This window comes from Castor canadensis, chromosome 2 (assembly GCF_047511655.1).
Source record: "Castor canadensis chromosome 2, mCasCan1.hap1v2, whole genome shotgun sequence".
NCBI classification, from domain to species: domain Eukaryota; kingdom Metazoa; phylum Chordata; class Mammalia; order Rodentia; family Castoridae; genus Castor; species Castor canadensis.
In genome coordinates this window covers 16,452,177-16,465,849 of record NC_133387.1, presented here as the reverse complement: position 1 = coordinate 16,465,849, position 13,673 = coordinate 16,452,177, and the positions used below count along the sequence as shown (strand labels likewise).

Genomic DNA, 13,673 nt, shown 5'->3' with positions numbered 1-13,673 from the left:
ACACCACCTTTACCATACACATGCATGTGAACACATTTACATGCTTTCTTGTTATATTTTTAAACTATGTACACTCAAACCCACAGAACCCAGAAACACAGGAAATGGAGGCCTTAGAAGGTTGTCTAGTCTATTCTCTCTCATTGATCACACAGGGAAAGGGAGGTTAGAGAAGGTCAATACACAATTACAAGATCACCCAAACTAGGCTGCCTTCACCCCAAGCCCATGTGTATTCTCTTCCGTGATAAGGGCTGGCTGCTAAGAGAAATGAACAGGGCAGCTCTTAATAGCATCACTCACTACCCTGGTAAGAGAGTTCACCATTTCTCAGTTGTGCTCTCAGACAGCTTCTGGGTCTTCCCCACGTAGGTCCTAAGACATCTCCAGGCTCAGCACTCACCATCTCTTGTCCCTCCCTCAGGCCTGCACAACTGAATTCTGGTCAAGTAAACTCGCAGTTCCCCAACCCCACATCAGCTCTGGCTTCGTGGCTTGTACATTCTTGTCACCTGCCTGAGTGCCCTTCTGTGCCCCTCCACCTCATTGTTCCTGCTGGCCTTCAGATGCAGCACAGATATGACCTCTTCCCTTTGCACTCTAACATGGGATTGGTGTCCCCGCTGAGCATCTGTCTGTCAAATATGCCACTGTACCCCACTTAATCCACTTGTCAGACTGTGCATTTCTCAGGGGCAGGGACTGTTTACCTGTTTTCCTGGGGCCCAGCACAATGAATGGTATACAGGAGGAACTCAATAAACATCTGCTCAGCAAATGACTAAGTGGTGTCTGCTGATACCTACTTCTGATATGTGCCAAAATCATTCCATTATCTGCTCAGACTCTCCTATTCTTTATCCTAGTGAAAGCTGTCAACATTTAAAAAGTGTCTGCACTTGTAATTCAGGTATGCTATCTGGAGAAAGAGGACAAGTGACAGTCCAGCTGCATGAAGACACAGGATTCTGTTCACTGCAGAACAGGCTGGGGACAGGATAATGATCACAAGCCTTAGCAACACCTTTCATCTGTCCCATCTGTGTGACATAGTACAGGGATTATCTTCATCTTACTCTACTTTATGCTGGTGAACTTACCAGAAGAGAAATATGGAAACACACACATACACACGGAGAACACCATGTGAAGATGCAGGTAGATCAGGCGATGCATCCACAAATCAAGGAATGTCAACAACTGGGAACAGATTCTCCCTCACATTCTGCAGAGGGAACCAGCCCTGATGACACCTTGACTTTGGACATATAGCCTCCACAACTGAGAAAATTTCTGTTGTTTAAGGAAAGAGAGACAGGGAGAGGGAGAGAAAGGGAGAGAGAGAGAAAGGGAGAGAGAGAGAAAGAGAGAGAGAGAGAGAGATGTCTATCTCAACTGTGACTTTGTGCAACAAATGTACAAAAAGTCTCTTTGAGTTTAGAACCTACACTATTTGTATAGCCCTAATACTGTATGCTAAGAATCCTAATTTGAAGTAGACCAGATCACAAATGTCTGTCAGAAGCTAACATAAACTTTCCCCGTTCCAGGCATGGTGGCACACACCTGCAGTCCCGCTACTTGGGAGACTGAGGCAGGAGAATCACTTGCGCCCACAAGCTCAAGAGCAACCTAGGTAACATAGTGAGACCCTGTCTCAAAAAAAAAAAAAAGTACTGAGAAGAACATACTTTCAAACCAACATTAAAGTATTCCCACAGCTAGACTCCCAACAAATATAAACACAGAATTAAAAATTACAAAACACAAAGGGAAGTAAGATACCATTTAAAAAGTAAAAAAGAAACACCATAAAGAAGTCAAAAGAATTTCCCAAATAGTTTCAGAACTGTAAAGACTGAAGACACTGGAATTACAGTATCCATTTTTAAAGACATACTTAATTCCTTCTAAATAATAAAAAGAGGACTGAAGACATGAGTAGTAAGCAAAAGACTATAAAAGCTAGCCAGAAATATTTGAAAACAAAGCAAAGAACATTTTTAAATGAAAAATGCTACAATTAAATTTTTAAAACTCAATATACATGTAAAATAGCAATTTAGACATAGCTGAGCTGAGGGATAGATCTGAATTAATTAATCAGATTAAAACAGATGAAAAACATAAAAAAAGAGACACTGAGTGACATAGAAAATGGAATGAAACAATCCAACGTACATTTGATCAAAGGTTTAGGAAAAAAAAGTAATGAAGGGAGTAGGGTACAAACAATTTTTAAAGACACTGTGCTAAGAATCATCCTAAATTAATAAGACATGAATCCTTCAATTCAAGAAGACCACGGAAGCCCAAGCAGTGCGAATTGTTTTTAAATCCATACCTACAAATATGGTACCACAAGAACATCAAAGACAAAGGTAAATTGTAAAAGCAGCCAGAGAAAAAGTGATAGCAATTAATGAGCAGACAAGTACTTCACAGAAATGGAAGCCAAATGACAAAATCCTCTAAGGGCTGGGAGAAAATATCTGACATCTTGGATTTGAATAATCAATAAAACTCTATCAAGAAGACACATAAAATAATAACATTTTTAGATAAAACCAAAGACCCTCAGCAAAGGAGCTTCTAAACAAGGATATCTTTCAGGAAGGAGAATTATCCCACAAGCAATAGAAAAAATAAGTGGTAAACATATGGCAAACTCTAAACCAGTAGCAATGGTATACAATGGTATAATGAATTATAATACTGCTGTGTCATTTATGAGTTTACAAAAGACATATAACATAAGATTAAAATAGTATCACTACCTAGAATTGGAAGATGAACAGCTGAACTATGTATGATCCACTAACAGAGATAGAAATCAGGAGTTAACACAAAATTTTGTGAATAGATTTTGTGTATACACAATAAAAGTTGTAAATAATATTTAGTTGTACAGATAACATATTTCTAGCAGGATCCCTTACAAACTTATACCACATACAGACTGCTTACTTCTAAGTGTCATACAACTTTCTCTGTGATAAGCCTTTAAAAAAAAAAAATGAACGCTTGGGTCAGGGATTCAGCTCTGTGGTAGAGCACTAGCCTAGCATACAGGAAGCCCTGGGTTCAATCCCCAAAAGGAGACCATTTCATAAATAGAGATTCTAAGTTGTTTCCTAACACATGATTAAGCACTACTGTCTTCATTACACCCTACCTCTAGGGTTCCTCGTCTCAGTGCTTTCATGACTTACTTTCCTGTCACATTCCAAGTACAGGTATAGAGAACTTACTTATCCTGACCACAGTAAAATCACAGCTGCTCCTTTCTACAGTAAAGGTTGAGAAGCCATACATTTAAGAAGTAATAAAGTCATGACCCTGCTCAACTGTGTGGCATACAGGGTGAAAGTTTTCCTAAGGATAAATCATTTTGTGTGTCTGTTTGAAAACTCTTCTGTGATACAATTTGTTTTGAAATATAAAAACTGAGTCAGGAATGAGATCCCTTTTTAAATGAATCAGAAACACATTTGCAAGTGAACCAGAAAACAGCAAGAGATGAAACGGCAAAGAAAAACAATGCTTAGCAGCTAATGTATGCCTAAGGATCTGATGCAAACTACAATTAAATCAGCCTTGCCTTCAGAGGACACCGAATGGGGAAGCAAAGTGGTCAAAAGGACAAAAAAAAAATCCTTCTGACTAGAAAAACACAGGAACAAAAAGTTCACATTGAGAAATGTGAGGTGTGCCAAACTGGGATGCTTTTGTTCTTCCTGCCAAGCCCTGGGGGAGAGAAGCTGCTCCAGAGAGCCAGCAGCAATGCCACAGGGAATCACTTGTGTAGTTAATTCAGGAAGAGGTTAGTGAACCCAGGTGAGGCTCCCTCTTGGCATGAAAAGCATCAGGGACTCTCATTTCAAGCCCTGGAGATCCACTTCTAAATGCTAAAGCATTGGATCACCACAAAATGAAAGGTTCTCTGATGACAGAGAGAAGGAAAGAGGCCGGGGTGAGGTCAGTGGTCCTCAGACAGTGATGTACTGGCAAATGATGCAGGGCTTTGCAAAAATGCAGATGCTGCCCAGCAGCTCCACGGGGCCCTGGGCTTCTGCTGGTCACTCTTTCTCTCCCAGAGCCTGCACAACATGTGTTTATGGGGTGCTCATCTTGGACCTGCGCACATGCCCTCGCCGTCGTGCCAGGCTGGTTCACAGTGATTAAAAATCAGTGAGGAAGATGGCCAACTGTCTTGTTTGCCTGAGGCTCACGCAAGCAAGATGTGTGGTGTTCTTAAGGTCATAGTCTTCTGCCCAGAACTCTGCCCTAAATAAAGTAGTCAGTCATGGAATTACGAACTTAAGACCCGGGCCAATCCCCTGCTGGTACAAACAACACTCAAAGGGTTTAAGCTCTGGCTCAGAACAGCACCTGGGGCAGAGGCAGCAGGGAAAGGCAGGTTCATGTGTTCTCAGCTGCATGGTGCTCCTCATACTGTGTTATGTTCAGTCAGATCAGTCCATTTTATTAAAACTTAGGATAGGAAGCTGAAAAACATGCCAAATTATGCTATAATTGAGTTGCAAGTACATGGTAAATCCAATACCAAAACCCACACAAAGGCATGAGTTTTGGACTGAGAGCCCCACTGTCCACCTGGGGACAGCTCCCGGCTGTAAGCCTGGATGCTGGGAAGACAGGACATCCTCTGAGGGCTGGCTGGAAGAGCCCAGGAAACAGCAGTGTCCCCATCTGTAAAGAGCTTTCATTCCAGTGGAACTATTTTTGCTTCTTTGGTAAATTGTGCATGATGAGTCACTTAACTCTGTGGATATTCACTACAAAACAAGACACCCTCCCTTAGAATTTCTAAAAGTTTAAAAACAAGAGTAACCAGATAATTAAACTGCTGCCCAGCCTGGGAAATCTGTAGCAACTTCATTCTTCTTCTAGTTCTCAGGCTGTCCTAAGAAGGGTTTTTAGTGCCATTATTAAAACCACCCATCCCCCCACTCCCATCTTTCATTTTTACCCCTGGCTTAGAAAGCAGTGTCTTCCTTTTCTTTCTCCTAACCCAATGTATATCAGTTCTTCTACCAGGCTACCCTCTCCTCCAACTGGTACTGGTTGTGTTACTATCAAATATCAAGTATAGAAATACTATTTATAATATATATATATATATATATATATATATATATATATATATATATATACACACATATGTATGTCAGTTATATAGATAATACAAAAAACATCTGAGTTCCCCTAACTCAGTTTAAGAAAAAAGAGTCCTATTTTTTTACCTTTTATCCCATTGCCTCCCCTTCTCACTGAAGTAACTAGATTTTGAAATCTGAATTACGCATATCCTTTTCAGTATAGTCTGATCACATGTATGAGTGTTTTCAAACTTCATTAAATGAATTACATGGCCTATATTCTACTGCAACTGTTTTTCACTCCACAGTATTTTCCAGATTCATCTAATTTGTTGTATGTACCCATAATTCTCTAACTTTCACTGTAATGTGAATTCCATCTTATAAATAGACCAAAATTTATCTGCTATGGATGGAAAGCTGGATTATTGCCAATTTTTGTGATTGCAAACATTTCTGGTGCACAAGTACATGTGTAAGGTATATGTGGACACACATACACGTTTGAAGTACATATGGATACATGTATGTCTAAGAACGGAGCCAGCACAGAGGACATGTCCGTTGCAACTCTACTAAATAACACCAAATAATTTTTCAAAGTAGTTCAGTCAGTTTATGCTACCATTAGCAATGTACCAGAACTTGACTGCTGCAAATCCTCACCAACACTTGTACCGATCTGGCTGATGTGAAAACGTACGTCCTTGACTTGCATCACCCTAGTTCTAACAGTCAGAGCACATTTTCCATGTCTGACAGCCAGTATGTCACCTTTTCTGATGTATTGTCAATTCTACTGCTGATTTTCCTATTGGGTTTTCTGTCAGTTTCTTTCTGACTAAAAAGAGATTCTTGGTATATTTTTAAATATCCTATGTATGATATAACTTCTCACAGTTTGTGGCTTGCTGCTTGATTCTCTCTATGGTATCTTTTGATCTCAATTTTAATATAGTCTTATGGTATCTTTTGGTCTCAATTTTATCTTTGTTGTTGTTTTGGCAGTGCTAGGATTTGAACTCAGGGTCTCACCTTTGCGAGGCAGATACTCCACTTGAGCCAGATCCTCAGCCCATTTTTGCTTTTTTTTTTTTTTTAGATAGGGTCTCATGTATTTGCCTGGGACCAGCCTCAGACTGTGATCCTCCTATCTACAGCTTCCCTCATAACCAGGATGGCAGCTGTGCGCCACCATATCTGGCTTATTGATTGACATAGGGTCTTGCTAACTTTTTGCATGGGCTGGCCTCAAACCTCAATCTCCTGATTTCCAATCTCTGCCTCCCAAGGAGCTGGGATTACAGATGTGAGCCACTGTGTGTGGCCCCAGTTTTATTATGTTTTCTGTTATTGTTTGAGATTCATGTGTGTGTGTGTGTGTGTGTGTGTGTGTGTGTGTGCGTATGCTCAGAAGTGTAAAGGGGTATGTGTGTGCACATAGGGAACAAACAGGAACAAAAGTACCCTGGCCACCATTCCTCAAGGTATGGCTTTTTGTTGCTGGCTTGCTCTGAGATAAAGTTCTTGAGCCTGCCTATAAATCAATGCACCACTTCTTCAGACAAGGTTGTCCTACAAAAAAGATGTCAGTTGAATTGACATTTCTGGCATGCTCCAGGAGGGGGTCGATTCACACTCTGGGGTAAATTTCTCTTGTCATCTTGAATGGAAAACAAGAGTTTGCAGATTGGTACATTATATGGCACCATCTAAGCAGAAGGTGTGGAGTCTGTACGAGGCTTGTGTGTTGAGTAGGGTACAGGACTGGAAATACCGTCTGCTGAAGAATACAGGCAAGACCAGCATGCCTAGAAAGTAGGGGAAATAAAGCATGAACAAAAAAAAAAAAAAAACCAAGAAGGCTGAGTGCCGCGTCTCAAGCCTGTAATTCTATCTACTCAGGAGGCAGTCAGGAGAATTTCAGTTCAAGGCCAGCCCAGGCAAATAGTTCTCAAGATCCTCTCTCAACCGATGGCTGGGCACCGTGGCATGTGCTGTCCACTCAGCTATGAGGGAAGCACAAATAGGAGAATCTCAGTTCAAGCTGGCCAGCACATAAACATGAGGCCCTAATTCAACAAAAGCAAAAATGGCTGGAGATGTGGCTCATTTGGAAGAACACCTACCTAGCAAGCAGGAGAGACAATGAGTTGAAACCTCAGTAGAATGAGAGGGGTGGGGAAGAGGGAAGAAAACATGGTTAGAGGGAGGTAAAGAATCAGAACACCCAAGGCGTGGAAGCCATGATTCTGGCAGTTCTGATCAATATCAGAGATGCAATGGGAAACAACTGAAGAAGGCATTTAAAAGCCTGAGAACAGACTGGGCATGGTGGCTCATACCTGTAATCCCAGCTACTTGGGAGGCAGAGATAGGAGGATTGCAGTTTGATGTCAACCCCAGGCAAAATAGTAAGTTTATCTCAAAGAACAAGAAGGGTATGGTGGTAAACTTCTATAATCCCAGCTTCTCAGGAGGATTGTTATCTGAGACTGGCCAAGAAGAAGCATGAGACCCTATCTAAAAAATAACTAAAACAAAAGGGCTGGAGATGTGGCTCCAGAGGTACAGCACCTGTCAAGCAAATATGAAGCCCTGAGCTCAAACCAGAGAACTGCCAAAAAAAAAAAAAAGGCATGAAACAAGATAATCAGAATAACGGTTTTTAAAATTCCTTCTTGCTGCTGTGTGAGAACAGTAATAGGAAAGGAGAGACCCTTACTCACTTACAGTACCTGAACTTGAGGTGACAGTGACTTACATCGGTGCAGTTAGAATTCTGCTCCACCTTGGGTTGGGCTGCAGCCCACCAGCATCAGAAGTGCAGTGCCCACATACCCACGTGAAACCCTACTCAGTCAAAACTGCTGTTCACAAGATTCCGGGAGATGTGAGTGCCCACTGAGGGTTGAGAAGCATTAGCCTCATGGTTATTATAAGGAAATCCATGAGGTGACATCAAATATGCAAATAGATATATGAACCTGGAATAAACCTGCCAAAGTGGGGAGGAGAAGCCAAAGAAGCAAGGGAACCAGAAAGTGAAGTGAGAAGAAAACAGAATCAGTCATCAGGTAGAGGACAGGTGAATGACCCCATTAGGAGAGCAGGAGCACACCAGCTGGAAGTGCCTCTGAGGTGTGACAGCAGCTGCATGGGTTGAACCTGTGAGAGTTTAGCTGTGGAGAGCAGAGAGGGGGGGAAAAAAACCAAGATCCAGTGTTCCAGAAAGTACCACCTGAAAAATGGGTGAAATGTGGCCAGGTGCATATGCTTTAAGGTTTCCTCAGCCAGAGATCTCTGATATTTGCAAAGGAAACAACTCTGGCTAGATAAGCAGGAGGGGGACTCCAGGGAAGAGTATCAGAGAGTCCACAGAATGTAATAGAAGGTTCAAGTTCAAATAGCAGTCACAAGCCAGGGCTGGGCCACTCAGGGGCATCTGGGGTCTTGTGCCTGAGAGTCCTCAGCAAGAGCTCAGCTGGGTCTCCCTGGCCCAGCCACCACAGGCCTCTCCCTCCACTGCCCAGCTTCGTGGATGCACTCCCCTGAGACTAGAGGGGGAGAGTAGCCCTAGCCAAGCCTAAGTCACATCACTCCCATGGCCTTCTGACTGTCACATGAGAGGTTCCCCAGAAAAAAGGGGAGCTCCCCAAAATGACAGTCACTATGGCAGTAGTTGAGGAGACTTAGTTTTAGCTGGAAAAATCCCAACTAATAAAAAGCAGAGCTCTTCTGCCTTTGTATAATACAATCCCATCCAATCTTTATCCAAAATAAAGAGGTCAAAGTCTCCAAACATCCCATAAACAATGGAATTAGGAGCGGTTCTGTCTCCAACTGAGTTCAGAAATCTCTGCGATGCATCACACCTTCCATTTCCCCCTCTGGAGATGGGAGCCCTGATAACAGTGACTTCCCTAGAACATGAAGAGAACTCACGAAGAATTCACACAACGACCACTGCAATCAAACAGTGCTAAAATAACAGTAATGCAAAGGTCACTAAAAATTCATAGTACTGTAGTTAAAATATCAATGTAGGACTCACGTTGGGATTTTAGGCCTCTCTGCATGAATTTCTCATTTGAGGAGACAGGATATTAAAATGTTAGTTTAATTCAAGGTACAGTATTATTCATTACAAGATGTCACGTTTCACTTTGTTTGGTTTTATTCTTTCCTAAATAACATGCAACCCTCTCTTACCAACCTGGAGAGCAACCAAAACAAACTAAGTACTCAATTCACTAAGAACAAAGGCGAAAAAAAAAAAAAAATTCTCCGCCAGCCATCTGTTCCTAAAATAATTTAATTCAAAACACCGTCCTATAACAACAGGGAAAAGGACACCATCAGCTTCAAGATAATCTTGTCTCCGATTACAGTCGGAGCTGGATGGACATCCCATGACTAAGCATGAGGAGGCATTTTCCCTCCCAGACTAAGGGCATTCATTTCCACACTAATGCACCAGCCTATAGCATAGCAACCAGGAGCCATGAGGCCTCCCTGGCTGGGTCTAATTCCAACAAACAGTAAACAGCTTATGCTACAGGCTTAATACTTTAATTCAGCTCCAAATTAAGCTTTTCTGTGATAGCAAGGGAGCAGAAGGCTTAAAAGAGAGAGGGGTCAGTCTGGCTGGAAGCACCAGCAGGCACAAAGGCACAGAGTCTCGACAATGTAGGATGTGTTTGAGTAACAAACATCAGTGGCTCCATTTGGTTGGGGAGAATGCAAGAAAAGTTGACTCAAGAGTGTGAGAATGTCAGCAGACAATGAGGAGCCATTGGTTATTTTGAGCAAAGCAGACTTTTTAAGCATTATTATCTTGCAGAAAAATCAGCCTGGCAGAGCAGGGAGAAGAGCAAGTGTGCTTCATCTTACACACAGACACACAGTCCACCCAGCAAGGAGTGCAATTAGTAGCATGAAGAGAATGGGAAGTTCCAAGTTAGAGACTGCACAACCATTAAACAGATCATAAAACTTAGCAGGTGATGGGTGATGGGCAAGAGAGAACAGTCAGAAGTCATTTGAGTCTGGGCACCATGGCAGACACATGATACTAAGTTTGTAGCCCCAGATACTAAGTTTGAAGTCAGCCTGGACAACACAGTAGGCCCCCTCAAAAAAAAAAAGAAGAAGAAGAAAAGAGAGATTTGGAGTCACAGTTTCAGGTATCTACTGGACAACTCCACCAAGTATCTAAACACTCCAACCCTCCATCAATGGCACAGCCAGGTCCTTCCACTGTTAGTAACTTTTCCCTTCCTTCCTCCCCACCACTATGTTACTTTTGGGTTGCAGTGATGGCCGGCTCAGATCCTAGCCTTGCACAGTCCATGGAAGATGGATTTTCTGGTATGGAGTGCAAGAGGCAGAGGTGTTCCAAGACACCATGGACATAACCCCGCTTCCTTCCTCACTGAGTGCAGTTCAAGAACCAGGGAGGGCCCAGGGCGCCCTCAAGCAGTTCTTCAAATGACTTCTCCAGTGCCGCTTGAGTGAAGCCATAATCAAAGAGTCACAGAGCTATATGACACCCACCATGCACCCCAACCCATGGGGCTAGGCTGAGAAATGCTGTAACTGCCCCAGCTCTTATCAGAGATATGGGTTCTTGGCCACTGAAATTTGGGGCTGGTCTCTCCCCAGAAGCCATAGCCCATGCTAGCCCTCCACTACCCCCTCTGATCCACTGAGAGTTTTCTAATATACAAATTTCCATTTCCATGTCTGTGTTTCATCTAAAGGAAGAAAAGAAATAACCTTGAGGTCATTCCACTCCTAAACTCCTTCATTGGTTCTTACGGGCCTTCAGAAATCCAAAGCCCTCTGTGGATATACAAGAGGGATCATCCCACACACACTGCTTGTCCTGTTGGGATCACCCTCCCCACAGGCAGCTCACACTCCAGCTACTCAATGCACTTTCAGAGCATCACTGCTCTTGCACAAGTTGTTCCCTCGACCAGACCCTCTTTCTCCCACTCCTGCCATCCTCAGTCTCCCCTCTTCCATCTTCCCCAGCTCTTTGCCTGTGCCTTTCTCTTCAAGCCTATGTTGTATTCCTGGTTTACCCCCTGCCTGTCCTCTAAAAGACATCAAGCTCCTTGAAGGGAAAGGCTGCATCTTTCATCAGTGTGTCTTCCAGTAACCAGCTCAAAGCCTAACAAGTCCATTCATTCACTGAGCCCAACAAATCCCTCCTGACCATGGGAGATAAGAGCAGGGTGTGACAGGTTAACCAAGAAAGGGCCTAGAGTCAACAGAGGAGACAGATAAGAATTACAGACTGAGAAGACTGCCAGGGAAATGAGCAAGGTGTTGTGATGGAGAATGACAGACAAGGGAGGTCAGGAAAAGATGAAGAGTCAGGAAGATAGTGAGAGGCTGCTCCAGGCAGAGGAGATGGCATGTGCAAAGGCCTGGAATGGAAACAATCCTCACAGATGTGGAAATGGCTGGTGTGAGGGGTATACAACCAACCATGGAAGCCTGGTTTGTGAGGTTTGCATGGAAGACAGGGAGCCAGCTCAAGTGAATGGAAATGTGAGTTAGTGCTCAAGGGAGCAATTAAGGCCTCTGATACTGATTGGTGATCTACAGAAAGATGATAACTGAAGTCAGAGAAGTCAATCGGCAGCACCAAGGAAGAGAGTGGGAAATGTGTGACTTCCAAGCCCTACAGGTAACTTTCATTTCAGGGAGTTTGCAGCAGTCAGGAGAGGCCACATTTAGCAATCATATTGCTATGTTCTCAATGTTTGTATCATGCCCCAAATCTCTACAATAAAACCTAACTCCCATGGTGACTAAATTAAGATCAAAGTCTTTGGAAGGTGATTAGGTCACAAGGGTGGGGTCTGTGAGGTTTAGTGTCCTTACAAAGGAGGAATAAGGGAACTTCTTAACCTCTTCCCCCATCTGTGAGGAATGAGCCCTCCCCAGACATCGAATCTGCTGGCACCGTGATCTTGGACATGACAGTGTCCAGCATGGTGGCCAATAATTTTCTATTGTTTATAAATTACCTATAGCAAGGTTTTTTGTTTTAGCAGTCCAAACCAGCTAAGATACATACCAAATTGAGTGTTATTTACATATACTTCTAGGATTCAATCCCATCAAACACACAAATTATTCTCATCCTTAATTTATTTCCATTTACTGGCAATCTTTCCCAAAACCCCTTTTCTGCCTGCTTATTGGTATGAAGAGCCTACTGATTTGCAATTATCCATAACATTAACTCCCTAAGTATCTACAATTATGACTTATCTTGGTTTATTTGAGGGCTCCTTGGGACTCTGGGATGAGGAATAACATGAAGTTAATGTAAACACTAATTTGCCAAGAAACTAACAGATCGAAAGTTAAATAAGTCAAACAGCAATTTTCTAAAACTATGGTCCTACTGGTGTGCAGTTCCACATGTGTGTTTTTACTATTTATAGCAAAATGTCCAAATCCTGCCAATAAACCAGTTTTGGTATTTTTTATTATGAAATATTCTATAGGAAGACTTGCACTCCCAGTTTCAACCCCAGAGACTTCTTTTTAACCAAAAATAAAGCAAATCCTAGGCATCATTATTCACTACAATAAGTATTTCCATATCTCTGATAAGGACGGTTAAAACATCATAACTAAAATGTAATTCCCATACCCAGAAAAAATTAATCCCTAATATCATCTAATAACCCATTGTTATTTAGTTTTCTTTGGTGGCTTCAAAATATTTTGGTACAGTTGCTTTTTTTTCAAATCACACCCCAAACAAGGAACATATTGCTTTGGTTCATGTGTCTCTTAAGTCTCTTATAGTTTATAAGTTTTTCTCTCCTTTGCTTTTTTTTAAAGCTCTCACTATTTACTTGTGAAAGAACACAGGTCATTTGTCCCTGCAGACAGTCCACTTTCTCTGTTTGGCTGGCTATATTCTCATGGTGTCATTTAACATGTTCTTCTAACCCCCATACTTCCTCTAAACTAGTAGCTAGATCAAGAGGCTTCCTTAGATTCAGGGCCAAAGCTTTGGGCAAGACCTTCCTCTAAGTGGTCCTTGAACTGTCTATTGCATGTAGCAGGAGGCACCTGATTTCTGGCTGTGCCAGGCTTAAGTGTCACAGCCTGCTCCACCCTTTAGGAGGCTCCTGGTCAACTTCTCACACACCAATGAAGCAGTGCTGATGACTGGCACTGCCATCTGTTATTTCATTAGGGAGGGTGGGGTTTGAAATCCCTGTTAATTAAAGATATTTCAATTCTCAAAGATATAATTAGAGAGAGGATAATAATTATTTGGTGTCTGAAAACAACAGCATATTGCATGAGCTTTAGAATATTTCAAAATAAGTTATCTGATTAGGAATTCAATACAAAGTTGCTGATATCTTACTGTTCTTTAGATAAATCACTGGCTCTGAGTACATTAGAGGTAAATCCTTCCCCTCTCCCTCACTCTCTGAATTTCGAAGTTCCAAACAGATAGTGAGTAAAAAATAACACAGATCTTGGAAATTACAACACTTAAGGAGG

General features: G+C 42.2%; 1 protein-coding gene across 2 annotated transcripts in view; it reads right to left on the bottom strand.

Moving 5' to 3' along the window:
• Kiaa1549 (KIAA1549 ortholog) overlaps positions 1-13,673 on the bottom strand; it is a 143,534-nt gene that overhangs the window by 89,782 nt on the left and 40,079 nt on the right. The gene's annotated exons all lie outside the window — the stretch shown is intronic.